We start from the raw sequence: 17,809 nt of genomic DNA on the forward strand, positions 1-17,809 counted from the left end.
GATTTTTCATTATTTAATTTCTTCAAATATAATGCAGGACTCTAACATTTTGTGGCAACAGTTTGAAAAGTGAACCGACATTTATGAGTCCGACGCAAAATGCCAAAACGAAACTAATAGTCCTTCGGGATTCAAATCCCTTTGGACTTAAAAATGAAAAGATTTATTATTTTTAAATTAAAAAACTCTTTTGTCAAGCATCAACAGCGTTTTAAAAAATACTGCATACTTGTACGGAAACTGACACTAAGGTGCCAAACGTAAAGAATTATTTTTAGAAGCTGCTACCTCACGAAAACGGCCACAGCGATTTTTTATAATTGTAACTTTTAGCAGAAAGCAGATATATATTCAAGTTTGGGGACCATGATATCAAAGATGACGTCATGGTGCATAAACAATAAAAGAAGAAATTCTTTTTAAAATCACATATGAAGTGAAAACGATTATTTGAATGCTGTATTATACTGGATGCGGATACATTTCGCCATAAATATTTCATTCTACTTCTACCCCCTTTTTTTAATGGCTGGCCCCTTTTCTCAATGGAAATGGTGGTCATTTCATTATGGAAGTCCTTAATAGGTGGCCACCGTCCTTAGGGACAACCATGACTTCTCCAGGATTCAGACCCGGGCCCATCGCTACGGCAGTCAGGGTCACTAACGAATGTACCGGCTGGGCGGCTTTCTTGTTATTTTCATTGTATTAGATTTCAACATGGTAGTAGTTCCTACACTTGATTATATTATCAAGACAGATGAACGATTTCGTGAAAGCAGATAAAAAATTGTTTCAAATACTCAAAACTAGCAACCCGTTTTATGTGACAGGGAAAAATTAAATGGTATGACTACAAGTAATCTAAATACGAAGTGAAACACGTACGTAGCTGTTAACCAAATTTTCCTCCAAAGACGAGTCTCGCGCTATAGCAGATAAACAATATCCAGACTACCATTTTCCTCTTAGCAATAACGGCTCTCAAGGATGGCGATAAATAAGAATTCCCTAAATTAAACGCTTAAATATTCACAAAACAATTCGGGATCTAACTCAACTGAATATTCAAATAAGTACACATCCCTTGCTAAGCATGGATCAGAATCCACACAACAACGCTGAAACCTCCACTTCAACTATCCGATAATGTTAAAGCTGGTGCCACTAGCATCAATAAATCAAAAAGATAAAATTCTGCGAACTCTTATACCTGAAGCAACCCCAAACTGGTCAAATTTATAAAACAAATTCTTGGTTCTTGGAATCAACAAAACTAAAGGCAAAGGGAAAATAGATTTGCTGTTAATCGAAGTTTACTCTGCGAAGATTTCCGCAAAGTAACATCAAAATTTCAAAATGAGAAAAGGCCGTTCCACCCTTACGAAAACTTAACGATGAGACATGTATGAAAGCAGTAATTAAAGAAATTACTACTTACATGGATTCCAATAAAATTGCTAATGAACTCAAAGAACTTGACTTACCAGTCAAGCAGTTGACGTGCATGCACGTTGGATAAATCAAAAATATATCGGTATTTCTGGTTAAGCTTCTTCGTAAGAAATTTTCAACAAGACAATGACATGCAATCAAGAAATCACAATAACCCCGGTTGCCTTGTGTGCGCAGAAATCACTGAACCATGCGCTGCTCCAGCAAAGGCACAACGTACTCCCTGCTCTGGAAAACGTTTGTCCAACAACAAATTATGCTCGAATAAACAAAAATAAAAGAAGAATATTAAAAATATACGGACTAAGAAACTGATAAATCAAGTTCCCCATCTATGACGGAGTTTTCTTAGCATTAAATGGCATTTCGCCAGCCAAGACTAAGAATAATGCCTCGGCTAATACTTCCAAAATCCTACAGTGATTATAAATTATTCAATGAAACGTTCAAAAGTACCATTAACTCAGTGAAAACTTACATGACTCAATATTAAAATGCCAAGAGCTTGGAAAATACGACACTGCCATTAACGCAATTTCTTCAGAAACGAAGACCAATTTTTAAAATCCTCATGAATTTACACTAAGATCTCTTATCCAAACATTTTTCATGAATTTAACGAAATTTCAAGATCATTACAGTAGCTTCGGCATCATATATGAGTCAGTTTATTTCATCCCATTCTTATTATGCATTATCTTCCTCAGAAATCGCCACTTCAGTTCAAAGCTTCTCACAAATGGCTACTTCAGCTCACAGGACGCGTCACATGGCCTTTCCCCCCCATATCCATCAGACAAGCTTTCCCTAACTTTTGATCTCAGAAAATTCTGAATGATTTATCAGTTTTTTCCAATTTGTACTGACTTTTGCTAATGATTTGTGTCTTTTTAAGTCAGTAAATTTGTGCCTCACTACATTTTATACCAAAGTGCCATCGGCGCTTTTGTAAAAGATGATCCGGTAAAATCCACTTGGCTTGCAGTCAGATAAGCAACAATCAGTATAGGATACATATATTCTCTTTATATCTCTTATTTGATGAGAACGGTTCAGCAACTTTCAGTCCGTACAGCAAACAACATTTGGAAGATTACTATCCCTAGCAGCGTGTCGTAAGTTAGATCGATTTTCAAAAGGTACAGATATTCGGTGGTGTGGCTGCAGCGGACGTGGTCAGAGCGAACACAAACGATTTCGTGGTCAGAGCGGACACTACGAAACTCATCGTGGTTAGAGCGGACACATTTTTTCCCCAAGAACAGATAAAGGGTGCAAATAAATAAGTAAATAAATATTTTTAAAAATCTTAAATATAATTTAAACAGTATTTTAAGTGGCAAATCTCTTTCAAGTGGGATAACTTTTTTTTTTTACCGAAGTTTTCTGTTTTCGCATTCGATTATCGAATTACAAGGCACTGGAATTACTCTTGGCACTGTAGTATGTCGGTATTTTAGTGAAGAAATCATAAGCTTTCTGATATAATTCTGAAAGTTCTTGAAATATCTTGGGAACGGGAACTGACGTTTCTTCTCGGACTCTTTTTATGCAAGTCACTAATTTCCTTTTAACTTCCATCTCAGTAATGTTGGCCACGCAGGAATGTTCAGTTTTCTTCAGTACTTCGTTCTGAAAATTTGTCTTTACATTTCCTTTACAACAAGGATGTCAAACTGGCGGGCCGCATGCGGCTGGCCCACAACAAATATTTTTGCGGCCCGGCAAATTTTTTTGCAAAAAAATATTTTTGCAACAAATACCCTTCGAATATATCGGCAAATAATAATATATAATAATAAAATAACATATCGACGAAGAAAAAATGAAAAATGAAATGTTTACTGCTAAGTAATTAACGATAATTTATTCAGCGTTGTTAGATTACTCACAGCGAGCTGACACACACACTACTTAAATTACAAATGCGTGTGAGTAGCTTGCGTTCAACTACCTTCGGCTTTTGGGGGACACGTGCACTCAGAACTTGTACACATCCCCCGATAGCCGAATGTGGCCGAACTCATGGTCTCAGTTTTCCAATCATAGTTTTGTACGATATATTGCTTTATTATTAATTATTACTTAATTCATATTGTTACGGATTTCATAGTTAAAATCCAGATATTTATAGATGTTCCGGTATATTCGAGAAATTAATTATAAAGCTTATAAAAGCCGAGAACAAACAACTCATCTCAGTAGTAGCTGTAGTTCTAGCGAACTGTTTGTTTACTTAATGCTGTGATTGATTTGTAGCGATTTCGCTGTGAGATAGAATTAGTTTCTCTGTTTTGAATTGATTTTTGCCAAACGTTTGACGTTTTGTGATATTGTTAGAATATTTTTGAGGAAATATTTCAGCATTTTGATTTATCTCTTTTGGAAAGAATAAATTTTTGTTAGCTTTTTAACGTTAACCGTGTTTATTCCAGCACTTTGTATTCAGTATGTCTATATCAAAACCAAGTGGTAGTAAAATTAAACGAAAAATCGCTGACGAACATAGAATATTCCAAGTAAAATGGGAATTAGAATATTTTTGCTGTGAAATAAAAGATAAAATAATCTGCTTGATATGTAATAATACTATTAATGTACTATTAATAATACTATTAATTCTTCGATTTTCTCAATAAGTATTGAATTGACTCATTACCCAGCCATATGCAAATGGAGGTGATCGAGATTCAATGCAACTCAAATTTGAAAGCAAAATTCATTGAAGTGGGCGTGCCTGAATTTTACAAATATTTACCAGCAAGGTTTGAAAATACTCGAAAATTCGCATATGAAATTATTTCCATGTTTGGTAGCACTTATCGGTGCGAGCAGTTATTTTCAGTCATGAAAGGTAATAAGTCTCCTATTAGAAACCGTATTAATGATGCTCACCTTGGGTCAGCGTTGAAAGTTATCACTACAAACAAAATTTCTCCCGAAATAGGAAAGATAATAGCAGAGAAGAGATGTCAAGTATCAGGACGTAAACATTAAATTTTTCTTGTTCTTTTCTATATAAATATATATATAAGTTTATTATTGTATTATTCGAAATAAATCTACGTTTCTATGAATATTGATTTTTTTTTTTTTTTTTTTTTTTTTGTTTGTTTTGTTTTTGCGGCCCGCCTAAAGTTAAACCTTGTTTGTTTGGCCCAAGTGTACCTATGAGTTTGACATCCCTGCTTTACAACGATCTGTCTTACATACCCAGCTCATTCCTAATTTATATTTTCGGTGTAAACGGCGTGGGTAATCATCTACAACTAAATATCCTTTTCCTTTATTTGTAGAGAGTAATTTTGTTGAAATGGCTATGGGTTCCATCACAGACGTTTTCGAGGCTATAAAACGACATACACACTTCATAAGGATAAAACATCCACTGAAAAACCTTTACTCTTAAAATATCGGCTTATCTCTACAGCAGGTGCAAAGCTCGAAAGTACATAATAGGTGACATGTGACTAATTAGGTAAACAATACTATAGGTGCAAAAATGTCCGCTCTACCCACCCAATTACCCTCACGTGTCCGCTGTAGCCACTGTCCGCTCCAACATGCCACGTCCGCTTTGAACACGTAACCAGATATTCAAAGGACGGTGGGGGGTGTCCAAAAACAACAATGCGACGTGAAAATTGTGATGTAAGTTCTTTCAGGCTAAGACAGAATGACACCAGATAGAAGAGGTCATTGTAAAATAACCACAGATGAATGCGAGCCAGATATTGCGATTTATTGGGACCAGATGACTCCATACAGGAGAATTGTTTCTCCAGTAATTAGGGTGACGCGCCCTTTTACAAATTTTCTAACATATCTGTTTAACCTATCTCTACTTACAATGGTAAAACAAACCCAAAAAGAGAGGATTCATGTCATAGTTGACCCCGTCTAAAAGAGGTTAACCGCTACCAACATGTGTAGTAATAACTTGACACAGCCCAGGGTGTATAAAGCTGATAGAATTTCTATTGAAATGCTTCGTGCAGCTGAGGCAGAAAGTTAAAGGCAGACTTATAAATACTGACACATACAACATTACATATAAGATAGTATAATACACAGCATTCTGCATTTGTAATGGATCAATGGTATTTATAGGTCCCTAGTTACTTTGAAATACTTATTACCATCATATTTTTCACATTACATTTCGATATACAACACAAATTTTTAAATCGGAAATTGGGTAATTAAGAATGCTCATAGACACTTAGTTCAGACGCCACGGGCAACACAATAATGGGCAAAGTGCTTCTTTCTGATAAGTGCAGATTCAGCCTTAAAAGTGATTCTGGATGTAATCTCTACAACAGTGGTTCTCAACCGTTTTTACACCATGTACCCTTTTCACCACTGCTAAAAGATCATTCCACCCTCCTTTCGAAAACTTTTCTTTTCTCAATGGCAGGCTCTAGCCTTTTGTAAGTGTTGGCCACTACTAAGGCGGATGCGGCTGTCTTTTACAATGGAAGCATCCAACAGGTGGGCCGCCGTTGCCTCCAATAAAAGAACGGATACATTACATCCATGCCTTCTCTGGGATTCGAACCCGGGCCCTTCGGTACGGCAATCAGAGTTACTAACCACTACAAACCCTTTCCAAAACTTGAAAAATACATGTACGTAGTTATTTAGATATGTCGCCCAGATGGTACAGTGGTTAGGAGAGCCGACTGCGATGCCGACGGGAAACGGGTTCGAATCCCGGAGAAAGCATGGTTGTTACTGTCCATCTCTTCATAGGAAGCAACGGATGCCGCCTATTTGGTGCCTTCACATTAAAACGGACACCACTTCCGGCCTTAGGAGAGGCCAATGTCAAAAAGGCAAGTGTCCGCCGTTGGGGAAGGGAAAGAAAAATGTATTTATATTTCATATCATAATTTTTAAACGTCTTTTATAAATTAAACAATAAAAAGTATAGAAAATGTTGATAAATGACCAAACTTGAATAAAAGTACCAAAACTTGAATAAAAGTAGTTTTTTAGATTCATAAACTAAATATTTAACAGCTGGACAGGCTGACCACCCAGAAATGATAATATAGCTATTTTATCAAATTCAAAAAGCACTCAAGCTGTCTGCCTAAAGGAAAAGATACTTTCGGGAAAAATTTTCAGCGAACTTGGCTCGTAGTTACGTTGCACATGCGGAAAACCATGTAAAACATCCATACAGCAGTCCCCTTGGCAGGGTTTGAACCTCTTCAGATTACAAGCCTTTAGTGCGGCCTCTAGAGGTCAAGTTGCACATAACAGTTATAACAGCTGTCTTTACTAAAATCGGTGAACACTACCGTCGTGAGATAATCCTATCCTGCTCCATGCTCATGTTGTTTACTACCTGAGTTAATGGATTTCTCAGTTGCTGTTTTGGTGTCCCCACACAGTTAATTGTACCTGATTTGATCGGACTTTCTCAGTTTATGGATGGATGAAAACGTGTCATCCCACCAAAATGTAACTACTGATATATAGTTGGAAAGCAGACACATGATATGCATAATTAGACTAGCCCATCTTAAAATGTCTTGATATTCTCAGCAAAAAATCCGAAACATATCACTCCACCAGCAAATGGTGAACAACTGAAAATGGCGCCGACAGAAGAATGGATAATCTTATCACACGAAATTAATAACAAATGTCCTATAACACAGTCTGAATCAACTGTCTTTGCACATTTTACGTTTAGTATTTTGTTACTGTGTTGTTTTCCCTCATCATTTCGGTATTATACTTGAGGTACCTTATGTAAAATTTCCATTCTCATGCCTCCCCAGTTAAAAATAAAATAAAAAATCTCATTCTTTCTTGAGTTTTTTGCGGCAGTGCATTATAAAATCCTGTTGTAATGATGACTGAAATCAAGCGAATAAGCAAAATTCAAGGCTTTCACCCACATTGCTCAACGACTTTAAAGTGAGCAATGGCAACACTGTGCGGAAAATAATATTTTTATCTCCAGCGCATGAGACTGTCTATCGGAAATTCTAAAGATACGCTGTTTTTAAATATTTTGTGATATTGTTGTTGAATTTAATTTTATATAGTTTAGGAACATAATATTTAATAAAGAAAACGTAACTCACAAAACGTTACGAAAACACTCCTTTGGGCGTAATAAACTCTAAAAGCTTTCAGATTTTTTTAACGCAGGGGTGTTTGTGGGACCCCAAAAAATCCCCTGAAACTTTTACGGACTTACTACCGACATTTTGGAGTTTCGAGAAAGGGGGGGGGAGAGAAATGAAAAATTACAATTATGAAGTATTGAATGACCTAATTATAAAAGTTCAATGAATTACTTTTTTTGCAAAATTAATAACCATAAATTTTCAAACACATAAACTACTACATTTTATGTAAATATTTTAAATTACCTGGATTAATTCTTAAAAAAAATTATCTAATTTCTTATGTAAATATTTTAAATTACCTGAATTAATTCTTTAAAAAAATTATCTAATTTCTGCTGCTTTTTTTTATTTTCTGATGTTTCTGGGCTTGTCTTTCTTTTGTGGTGAACTTCATAATTGCAGGAAGGTTGACTTTTATTTTCCTCATTTACAGTTGAAGAAATTTCCTCGTGAACTGCACATGCAGAGGTAGAAGCAGTTTGCTTTTCTGCTAATGTAGAAGGTTTTTCAGACACTTTTATAGGTGACTCATCTGAAATACATGTTTTTAAGTCCTCTTGATATGTTTTCCAACTTCTGTTCATATTCAGTAAGATATCTTTGTGAATTGGATCAGTCATTGGATTTTTTGAGCCATATTTTTCACATGAGGTTTCTTTAGAAGCCATTAAATCATATTTAATAGTCTGCACTGCATCTAGGGAATCAATCTTAAGAGAGGTTCTATAGTCAGTGACAAGTGTATCCATTAAGTTGAATGCACTAATGGGCCATGGAAGCAGCTAAGGCAGGCTTTGACCAATTTAGCCAATGTAGGATACTTATAATCATTTGTGAAATCATCTTTTAAATTAAAAACTTTAGACCAATATTTATCAATTGTACACTTGACTTGATTTCCACTTTCATCAGATGTGTAGAGCATTTCTTTGGTGATATCAATATCACTCTGGTATAACCTTATTTCAGCTTCTACTTTTGACTTTTCATTATCACTAAAAATATGGGACATAAAAGATGATAATTTTTCAAAAGCTAATATTGTACTACAGGTTTTGGGCTTCCCTGTTCCGAGAACTAGCTCACTACAGGTCGACTCTGCCTTCGGGCACGTCGTGGAGGTTCAACCTCCACTATTACCCTCCAGCGGAGTCGCGCACCACCTGGATACGTCACCAGGCAGCACCGGTCGTCAATTGCTCCTGCCAGTCGCTCGGGCGAGCCCGTCGCGGCGGGACATTACCCAGCGACCCCGGGGGAAATCCCCACGGGTTACTAGCACCACGCCGCGCTAGGACGTGCCAGACTCCGAGGCCGGCCAATAAGTGACCTTTCCCAGAGCCTTCAGAACCACCAAGTTCATAAATTTTATACCCCCGTGGCCGAGACTGCCTAGGTACAGATCCTAGCCAGTAGCTTCGCAGAGTTCTCTACGTCGACCCCCGGGGGGAGAGTGCTAATATTGTAGGTTTTACCTCTTAGCTCTGGATCTAATGCTGTAAAACTAATTAGATATGAATTTTTAAGGGGTAATTTCTGTTTCATATGGTGTGCTGTATTAGTATAAGCTTTCATCAGAGAAATTTGGAATTCTTTTGCTATTGGATGATTTTTTGATAATTTCTTCAGGACAGTGCTTGTCCAGCAACATTTATTTTCTTGCACCATGCGCCGATGGTATCCCCATTACCATCTCTCCGTTCAATCCAATTCCACCTAAATGCATTCCGGACACCTTCTTCTAATTGTATAATATCACTATTTATATCGAGAAATTTCATACTGAAATTCTCTTGCGTACATAAATAAAAAAATATTTCAATAAACGAAACGAAAAATTTACACGTGCATCAATAAATGAAACGAAAATTTTACACAGCGGAGAAAAAAAAGTTGAGAAGCGATCAATGACAAATAGCTAATACGGCGAAAAATCCCCCTTCTCTACTTATTGGCGCCACGCCAGGAGAGATAAGACCTTTGAACCCAGAGTCACGTGATCGCACATCTGGTCGAACGAAGTCTCTCCCTTTTTTTCTGCCGCGCCTACTTGCCGAAAAGAATCCAGAAGAGAATGTCCGAGAACCGGAGGAATGAGTCATAACTTGCAATAAGGAAAGAACAAAAAAGAAGTTTTTTCCCCCTTTTCAGGCATTATCACTGCCTTTGGAGAAAGAAAGGAAAAGTTTTCACCACACACACTGACCTTGCGTTTTCTGCTTTCAAAGCAAACAAAATTACCCAGATCAAAATAAATAATTCATTATTATTCCTACTTCCTTTTGAACGACGATCCCCAAAGTTCAAAATCCCCGGACAAACACCCCTGTTGACAACACTTTTACGTCTAGAAAATTCTTTATAATTATGCCGAATTCAATGACATATAAATGCATGGATGCATTTTAGACAAAAATGTTGAAGACTACGAACAATTCAGTATAAGCCATTCAACCAGCGCAAAAGATTAAGAGGGTCCTTGTCCCAGTAGTTTCTAATCTAATGCCAGGCGTTAAGTATCTCTTAAATTTATCACGGCATAACTTCTTTACACTATTTTAAAGTTTATCAATATAAGAAACTGAAGTGGCTGATACTTCAAGAGTGTAAGAAGATTTTATCTCAGTAAGTCAATAAATCTCGAAAGATTGAATTCTTCCGATCATATTATATTATAAAAAATGTCTCTTTCCGATAATCACTTATATGAAAAAGAGGACATATTCCGATTCTATTATAAAAAAAAATTTCTCTTTCCGATAATCATTTATATGAAAAAGGGGACATATTCCGATTCTCTTGAAAATAACTGAGAAGTAATTAGTTCACACCAAGCGGCGAATATTGTTTTAAGGTTATCAAGCTTGACAACAAAACCAACGGGAAGTTTATACATGTGAAAACAGCTTTGAATGTTCTGCAAAAAGCTGTAAATATTTACTTTCCTCACACTACCAGGGACACTCAAAACAAATGCTCCGATGATTATCAAATTTGTAATTATTAAGATCTTTAGCCAACAACAGAGGCTGAATACATTATTCATGGGTATGCAGTTTAATTAAAGAACTCAAAAGACTACGTTAAGAAGCAAGTTTTCAATAATTTCGAAGGCCAATTTAAATTATGTTGCCAACTAAAGCGCAGGTCTTGATGGACATTTTTTATTGTTTAGATTAGTTCCTGTTACATTAGCATCCTTCACACAAATAAAAATTCTGTTAAGTAGACAGCATAACCTGTTTTAAAGACAAGTTTTGTGTGTTATTTTCTTCTAATGGCATTTTCTAAATGTAATATTAAGACAGGTTTGATTAGAAGCTATTTCTGGCCTAATGTAATTTCATTCCTGAATCGAATATTAATTAAAAAAAATTAATTTACAGAAAGAAAATAAAATTTCTTTCCTTATGTACTGAATACATGCAAGAATTAATTAAAGTGATTTTTTTAATTCATTTATTTCAATAAGCTTGGAATTTCAGAGATAATTTTCAATATTCTAAGCATGTTGGAATCTTAATTTAGATATTTTAGAATACAAAGAAAATTTTTTGTTTCCCAAAGCAAAATTTTAGGGAAAGAGGGGTGGGAGATCCCACCATCAACCTCTCGAAAGGGCTTTCAGCTCGCCGCACAATCACTATATATTTACATACATCCATGCATTCTCCGGGATTCGAACTTGGGCCCTTCGGTACAACAGTCAGCGGCACTAACCACTATCCAAGTTGGGCGGCCTGCACGTGCATGTTAACGGATAAAAGGCAACAAAGTGTTTTGAAAAGGAAATATTTATGTAAAGGCTAAAATTATAGCTCAACGCAATTCATTCTCGACTTATTCTAGAACGCGGACTCAGCTCTAACATTTAACAGGATAACAGAATTTTAGTTTAAACATCAAAAAGTAATCGATGCTCATAGACAGATGGCGCTCGAAACGTCGCCATTTGACCAGAGGAACTCGAACGCGGATATCCAAACACAATGAAACCAAGAAGTCTGCAGTACTTTCATTAACAAACTTGTTTTTCTGTCCAAAGTCCTCAGTAGCCATTTTCAATGGCATCGAATTTAGTGAAACGGACAAATCGGCTACACACCTATGTATTCTTTCAGCAGACGAATCTCTATTATGCTCTACAATTTTATACGTCACTTCAACCTACACTGATAAATTTTCTAACCTTTGTAACTGCAAGTGCAATAGATGGACAATAAAAAATACTAATAGTTACGCTTTCAAAAACTTGGTAATTTGATGTACTTGGCGATACATACATATAATAAAAGAAAGAGTCTGTCTGTGTGTGTCTTTCGTTCGCGCTTGAGCGTAAGCTAATAGACCCAGGGCTACGAAATTTGGCACATAGGTTAAAGTGACTAAACGTCCCGATTTTGGCGAGACAAACCCGCTTTTTGGAGGACTGTCCCACGCAGATTTTTAAAAATGTCCCGCTTTTTAGAAAACGCCTGCATTTCTTATTTTAAATTTACTGTAAAAATATACTACCTATTATTTATTAATTATTACAGTGAATATAAAGAAATAGAAAAAGCACATAAACTGCATGCAGAGTAAACTAAATTAGGCAATGTAATGAATTAGATTTAGTCGGTGGTGTTCGATCATTCTCGTTACGTCTCGTCAAGGAATATAAATTGTTAACGGAGGAACACCTAGCATTAGCTGAAGGGCTATTTGCTTTCCACGCCATAAACAACAATCAAGGTTTCAGATCAATTGATTGTACGTCGCAAATGACCAAAACATTGCACGACAAAAAATTTGCACGTGCAAGGACAAAAATCGAAGCAATTATTTGTAATGTTTTTTCACCATATTCGTTTTCACAATTGCAGAAAGAATTAGATTAAATGCACATTTTATGTCCATATATTATGATGCTTCCAACCACAAAGATTTAAAATTATCTTTCAGAATTGTTAAGACTTTTTGATCCAGAATCAGGAATTAAAATTAGAATATTAGATTTTGCTTCACTGCCGGGTGAAACTTTTTTTTCCCTAATGGCAGATTGTGATCAGTTACATTTTTTGTAACAGAGTCCATATTAATCTATTCTCTTTATTATGGAGGCACCTAATAGGTGGGTCACTATTGCCTCCTATGAAGGTACAGACAGTTACAACCATACTTTCTCCGTGATTCGAACCCAGGCTCTTCGGTATCGCAGTCAGGCTTCCCTAACCACTATACCGTCTGAAACTTCATAAATAATTTTTGAATCAATAAGTACTATTTTAGAAAAGAATAATTTGAAAAATAAAATTACTGCCTATTGTGAGACAATAATTTTATTGTTGACACCAACGCAAATTTTGGTGGAAAAGCTAGAAGAGGCATCAATAACGTTTTTACAAAACTTAATGAACGTTTGAACTAAAAAATTATTCGATTAGGTTTTGCAGCGCACATTCTACACAATACTATTCAAACAGCATCTCACTTACTTCCAGTGGATGTTGAAAATATTATTTCAAAAATTTAATTTATTCGTATATATATATATATATACATTGTGCGTGTCGAAAGTTTGAAAGATTTTTGTGAAAGCGTAGAAATCGACTATAAAAGAATTATTAGCTACAGCAAAAACACGATGGCTATCTCTTTTACCAGCTGTAGAAAATATTAAAAAAATATATGAATCATTAAAATCATACTTTTTATCACAAGATAAATGTCCAAGAATATTGCAGCTGTTTTTTGAAAAAGACGCATCACAAATTTGTCTTCAGTTCATCCACTACCAAGCTACATTATTTCACAATACTGTGAAAATTATTGAAGGGGGCAAAATTTCAATTACGGAAGTGTCAAATGAAATCAATAATTTAAAAACAAAACTACGAGAAAGAACTGATAATGATTACGTTCCTTTAGTTATTCGAAAGGACATCACTAGGCTGGAAGAACAAGGTGCCATATTAAACGACTTGATTTTCTGAAAGAAGTCAGAAATTTTTATAATATAATAACTGCTTGGAATATCTTGACGAACGGACGATTCGAGGATATTATAAACTTCCATTTGGTGACATTAAAAAAGGAGATTTTATGGGAATATGTGGAAAAATCTTTTTAATATACTAGTAACTATTTTCTGAAAAATAATATTTGCGAAAATGATCTTTTTGATGAGGTGTCATTGATAAAAAGATGCGTTACTGATGAGAAAATTAAATGTTGGTTGTCTGCAAATGTGGAAACAGAAAAAAATGGACGGAGTTATTCCTTCATTTTAAACAGAATAATATTCCTTATGAATAATATATTTTGAAAATTGTTGAACACGCGCTCTTCCTTCCAGGAACAAATGCAGCAACAGAACGTGTTTTTGATGTTATCAATAAAATATGGACAATTGAAAAAAACGCAGTTGAACATTAAAACTTTAAAATCTGTATTAAGCCTAAAATATAATTAGATCAATTCATGTGGGAAATTTCACGACATTTTAATAAATGATCCGAATCTATTGCAAAGTATTCACTCCAAGAAAAAATATAACCGTGAAAGAAAATCATAATTTTTTTAATAAAATATTAAATTAATTAAAAAACATAATATTCAAATTATTTTTTTTACAAATATATTACTTATATATTTATATATTTTATAAATATATATATTTTATAAATATATTATATTTTATAAATATATAAGTTACCAATTGTTAATAATAAACATATTTTTGCATATTTATAGACAAGTATATGAATGTAGTACATATACAGTGGATGGACAAAAATATGGAAACACCTTGTGAAATGCATGTTTGATTTTAATGAAATATGTAGGTGGCGCTAGCGTTTTTGACTACTGACACCACCTATACAACTTCGTAAATGTGCTAAACAGTTCAGTTGTTGTCGGAGTACTGTTATGTGAGGTTGTCATTACATTATGTCAGAGTTAACAGACTTCGAACGTGGGCAAATTGTTGGAGCACGTATGGTAGGTGCTTCCGTAAGCAAGGTAGCCGAGGTGTTTAGTGTTTCAAGAGGTACTGTATCGAAGATTTATTCTACATATTTGAAAAGCGGAAAAACATCATCTGCTAAATCACAGCGCAGACGAAAGTGTGTCCTGAGTGATCGTGACAGACGATCATTAAGGGCAATTGTGACGAAAAATAAGAAGACCACAGCTGCAAAAGTTACTGCTGAAATGAATGCTGTGTTACCGAACCCTGTGAGTACCAAAACAATTAGAAGGGAGCTTCATGAACAGGGAATTGCTGGCCGTGCTGCAATTGAGAAGCCACTCATCAGTGATGCTAATGCCCGTAACAGGAAAAGGTGGTGTTTAAGTCATAAAGCCTGGACTATAGAGCGGTGGAAGCGAGTAATATGGTCTGACGAGTCTTCTTTCACATTGTTTCCCACTTCTGGCCGAATTTACGTCTGGAGAACGCCATCTCAAGCCTATAATACAGACTGCTTGTTGCCAAGAGTGAAACATGGCGGGGGTTCTGTTATGGTTTGGGCAGCCATATCGTGGTTCTCTGCTAGCCCCATGATAACTGTGTCAGGGCACATGACTGCCAATACTTATGTGAACATTTTGGCTGATCAAATTCATCCCATGGTACAAACTTTGTTCCCCGATGGTGATGGTGTCTTCCAAGACAACAAAGCCCCTGTTCACAGAGCTCACATTGTCCAGGACTGGTTTTCTGAGCACAAGGATGAGTTGTCCCATCTCCCCTGGCCACCACAGTCACCAGACCTGAATATTATCGAACCTTTGTGGTGTACATTGGAACGGAAAGTGCGTTCTCGTTATCCACCGTCAACATCGTTATCTGAACTTGCCACCGTTTTGCAGGAAGAATGGTATAATTATTCCCTTGGCAAACATACAGGAACTGTATTTGTTCATTCCGAGAAGACTGCAAGCTGTTTTGGATGCCAACGTGTTTCCTACACCATATTAAGCAAAGAAACATGTTTTTTTAAAGGTGTTTCCATATTTTTGTCCAACCCCTGTATAATAAAATACCCTCACTTCCAAAAGTTAAGCACGGAGAGGAAAATGCTAATTTCCGGAAGCCAATCAGAATTGAAGAGGATGCAATTCGCTGCAGAGTTAGATGGAAGTATGGAAATATGTTAAGTAACAGCCAATCGCGCTTTTATGTCGAGAAATATGCAAAAAAAGGCAGTCTTATAAGAAGCCAGCTTTATGAAGGGTTACAGAAGTTGAAGGTGTTTAAAACTTTCGTACAATTTGTTAAGACATACGTGTTATGACTTGCAGAAGACGAATGGAAGATTCTGAGCGCTGGCGTGCTGTGGAGCGCATTGAAGCAGGACAGTCGATCACAGATGTTGCTCTTTTCTTTGGCGTTCATCATTCTGTAATTTCACGTTTATAGAAACAATTCCAAACCACACAGACAGTTGTCCGAAGACCCGTAGCCGGTCGCCCAAGGGTTACAACCCCCGCGGAAAATCGATATATTGCTACTGTAGCCAAGCGGAATCGCAGAGCGACCTCCACAAGTGCGACATCTATGGTTACAGCGTCCATTGGTAAGGCGATATCTGCAGCTACTGTACGCCGAAGATTACATAAGTTTGTGTTCCTCCTATCCGTTCAATCAAGACGGGTACGATTACAGTGGTGCCGGGAACATGTCAATTGGAATATGTCTGACTGGGGCAATGTCATGTCTACTGATGAGTCAAGATTTGCTTTAGAGCCAGATGACAAGCGTATAAGGATATGGCGTGAACAACGAACACACAATCACGCATTCCGAGGCGGAAACATTATTATGTGGGCAGGGATTTCATTAGAATACCGCAGCGACCTCCACATCTTAAAACGGGGTTCTTTGACGGCTATACGGTATCGAGATGAAGTCCTAGAACCCATTGTGAGATTGTACGCTGCAGCAGTTGGTCCTACTTTTGTTTTAAAGGACGATAACGCACGTCCCCATAGAGTTGACATTGTTGATGACTACCTGGAGAGTGAAGGGATTGCGCGTATGATGTGGCCAGCATATTTGCCCGACCTTAATCCCATTGAAAATCTTTGGGATGCTCTCGGACGTGCTATATCTTCACGTTTCCCACTTCCAGCCACTCTTATTGAGCTGGAAACTGCTCTACAAGAAGAATGGCGATTGCTTAATTCTGTGGTGGTTGACTACCTAATTGAAAGCATGGTCACAAGGTGTAAACTTTGTATACAGATGAGGGGCGGAATCACATACCCTATTAATGTCCTTTTTTTATTTTATGCTGTTTATTTTCACTTTATACATAATTCTGTTTAAGTCTCCAGTATGTCATTATTTGATAACTTACAAAAATTTAATATTGTTTTCATTTCTGTATATAATTATTGATTTTGTTTTATGCATAAATATACGTATATGCTACTTTCCTGCCGAAATTTGTGTCAATCAAAGCAGTATTTGTTGATTTTTTTGCATTTTACATCTTCGTGCTTAACTTTTGGAAGCGAGTGTATATTTTTTTGAATTATTCGTCTGCTTTCATAACTAAATTATAATTCTCATTTCATTCCATTTGTCCCGCTTTGTTTCAATGGAAATATGGTCACTTTAATATAACATAGGTACATCTAGACAAGAGCCAGTGCACCTCGAGGCGATTACTTTCAAAATTCCAATCAGATTTTGTTAAATCTTTTTTGATGAAATCGCATCATTTTCAAAAGTTTCATTCTTTTAGAAATTCGGTTTTGGCAACAGTTTTCCCACTGAATGCTTTGTATACTGGACTGCTGACTGTTGAAAATATGAGATAAAATATTTTTATTGCTTATTTCACGGTTTTTAAGATACTGAAAAGTTTAGCATGATTTTTTTTCCAACGGGAAGTTTGTTAATTTATTTATTACGGATAATTAATATTTGTATTAAGGGATATTGCTATTTCATTGCAATTTTTTTAATATGTGATACTTTATATATATATATATAGTTCTGCAGAGTAAAATTCTGCGCACGTTTTAAATTTAATGCTTGGTGTTCTCTTTGGCATTTATACGGTACATTTAAAAGCCAGACGAAGGTTAGTATTTCAATAAAGTAAAGCCTGCAATTATTATTATTATTATTATTATTATTATTATTATTTTAAATATAACACCTTTTATTAGGCGGAGACATGGTGCAGTAAACGATAGCTTCGTAT

At 35.9% G+C, this 17,809-nt stretch overlaps 1 protein-coding gene across 3 annotated transcripts in view; it reads right to left on the reverse strand.

The window, feature by feature from the left end:
• LOC118180875 (BAR/IMD domain-containing adapter protein 2-like) overlaps positions 1-17,809 on the reverse strand; it is a 259,049-nt gene that overhangs the window by 83,385 nt on the left and 157,855 nt on the right. The gene's annotated exons all lie outside the window — the stretch shown is intronic.

The sequence above is a fragment of the Stegodyphus dumicola genome, chromosome 3, assembly GCF_044657685.1.
Source record: "Stegodyphus dumicola isolate Sdum_Otavi_A_Nest chromosome 3, ASM4465768v1".
NCBI classification, from domain to species: Eukaryota; Metazoa; Arthropoda; class Arachnida; order Araneae; family Eresidae; genus Stegodyphus; species Stegodyphus dumicola.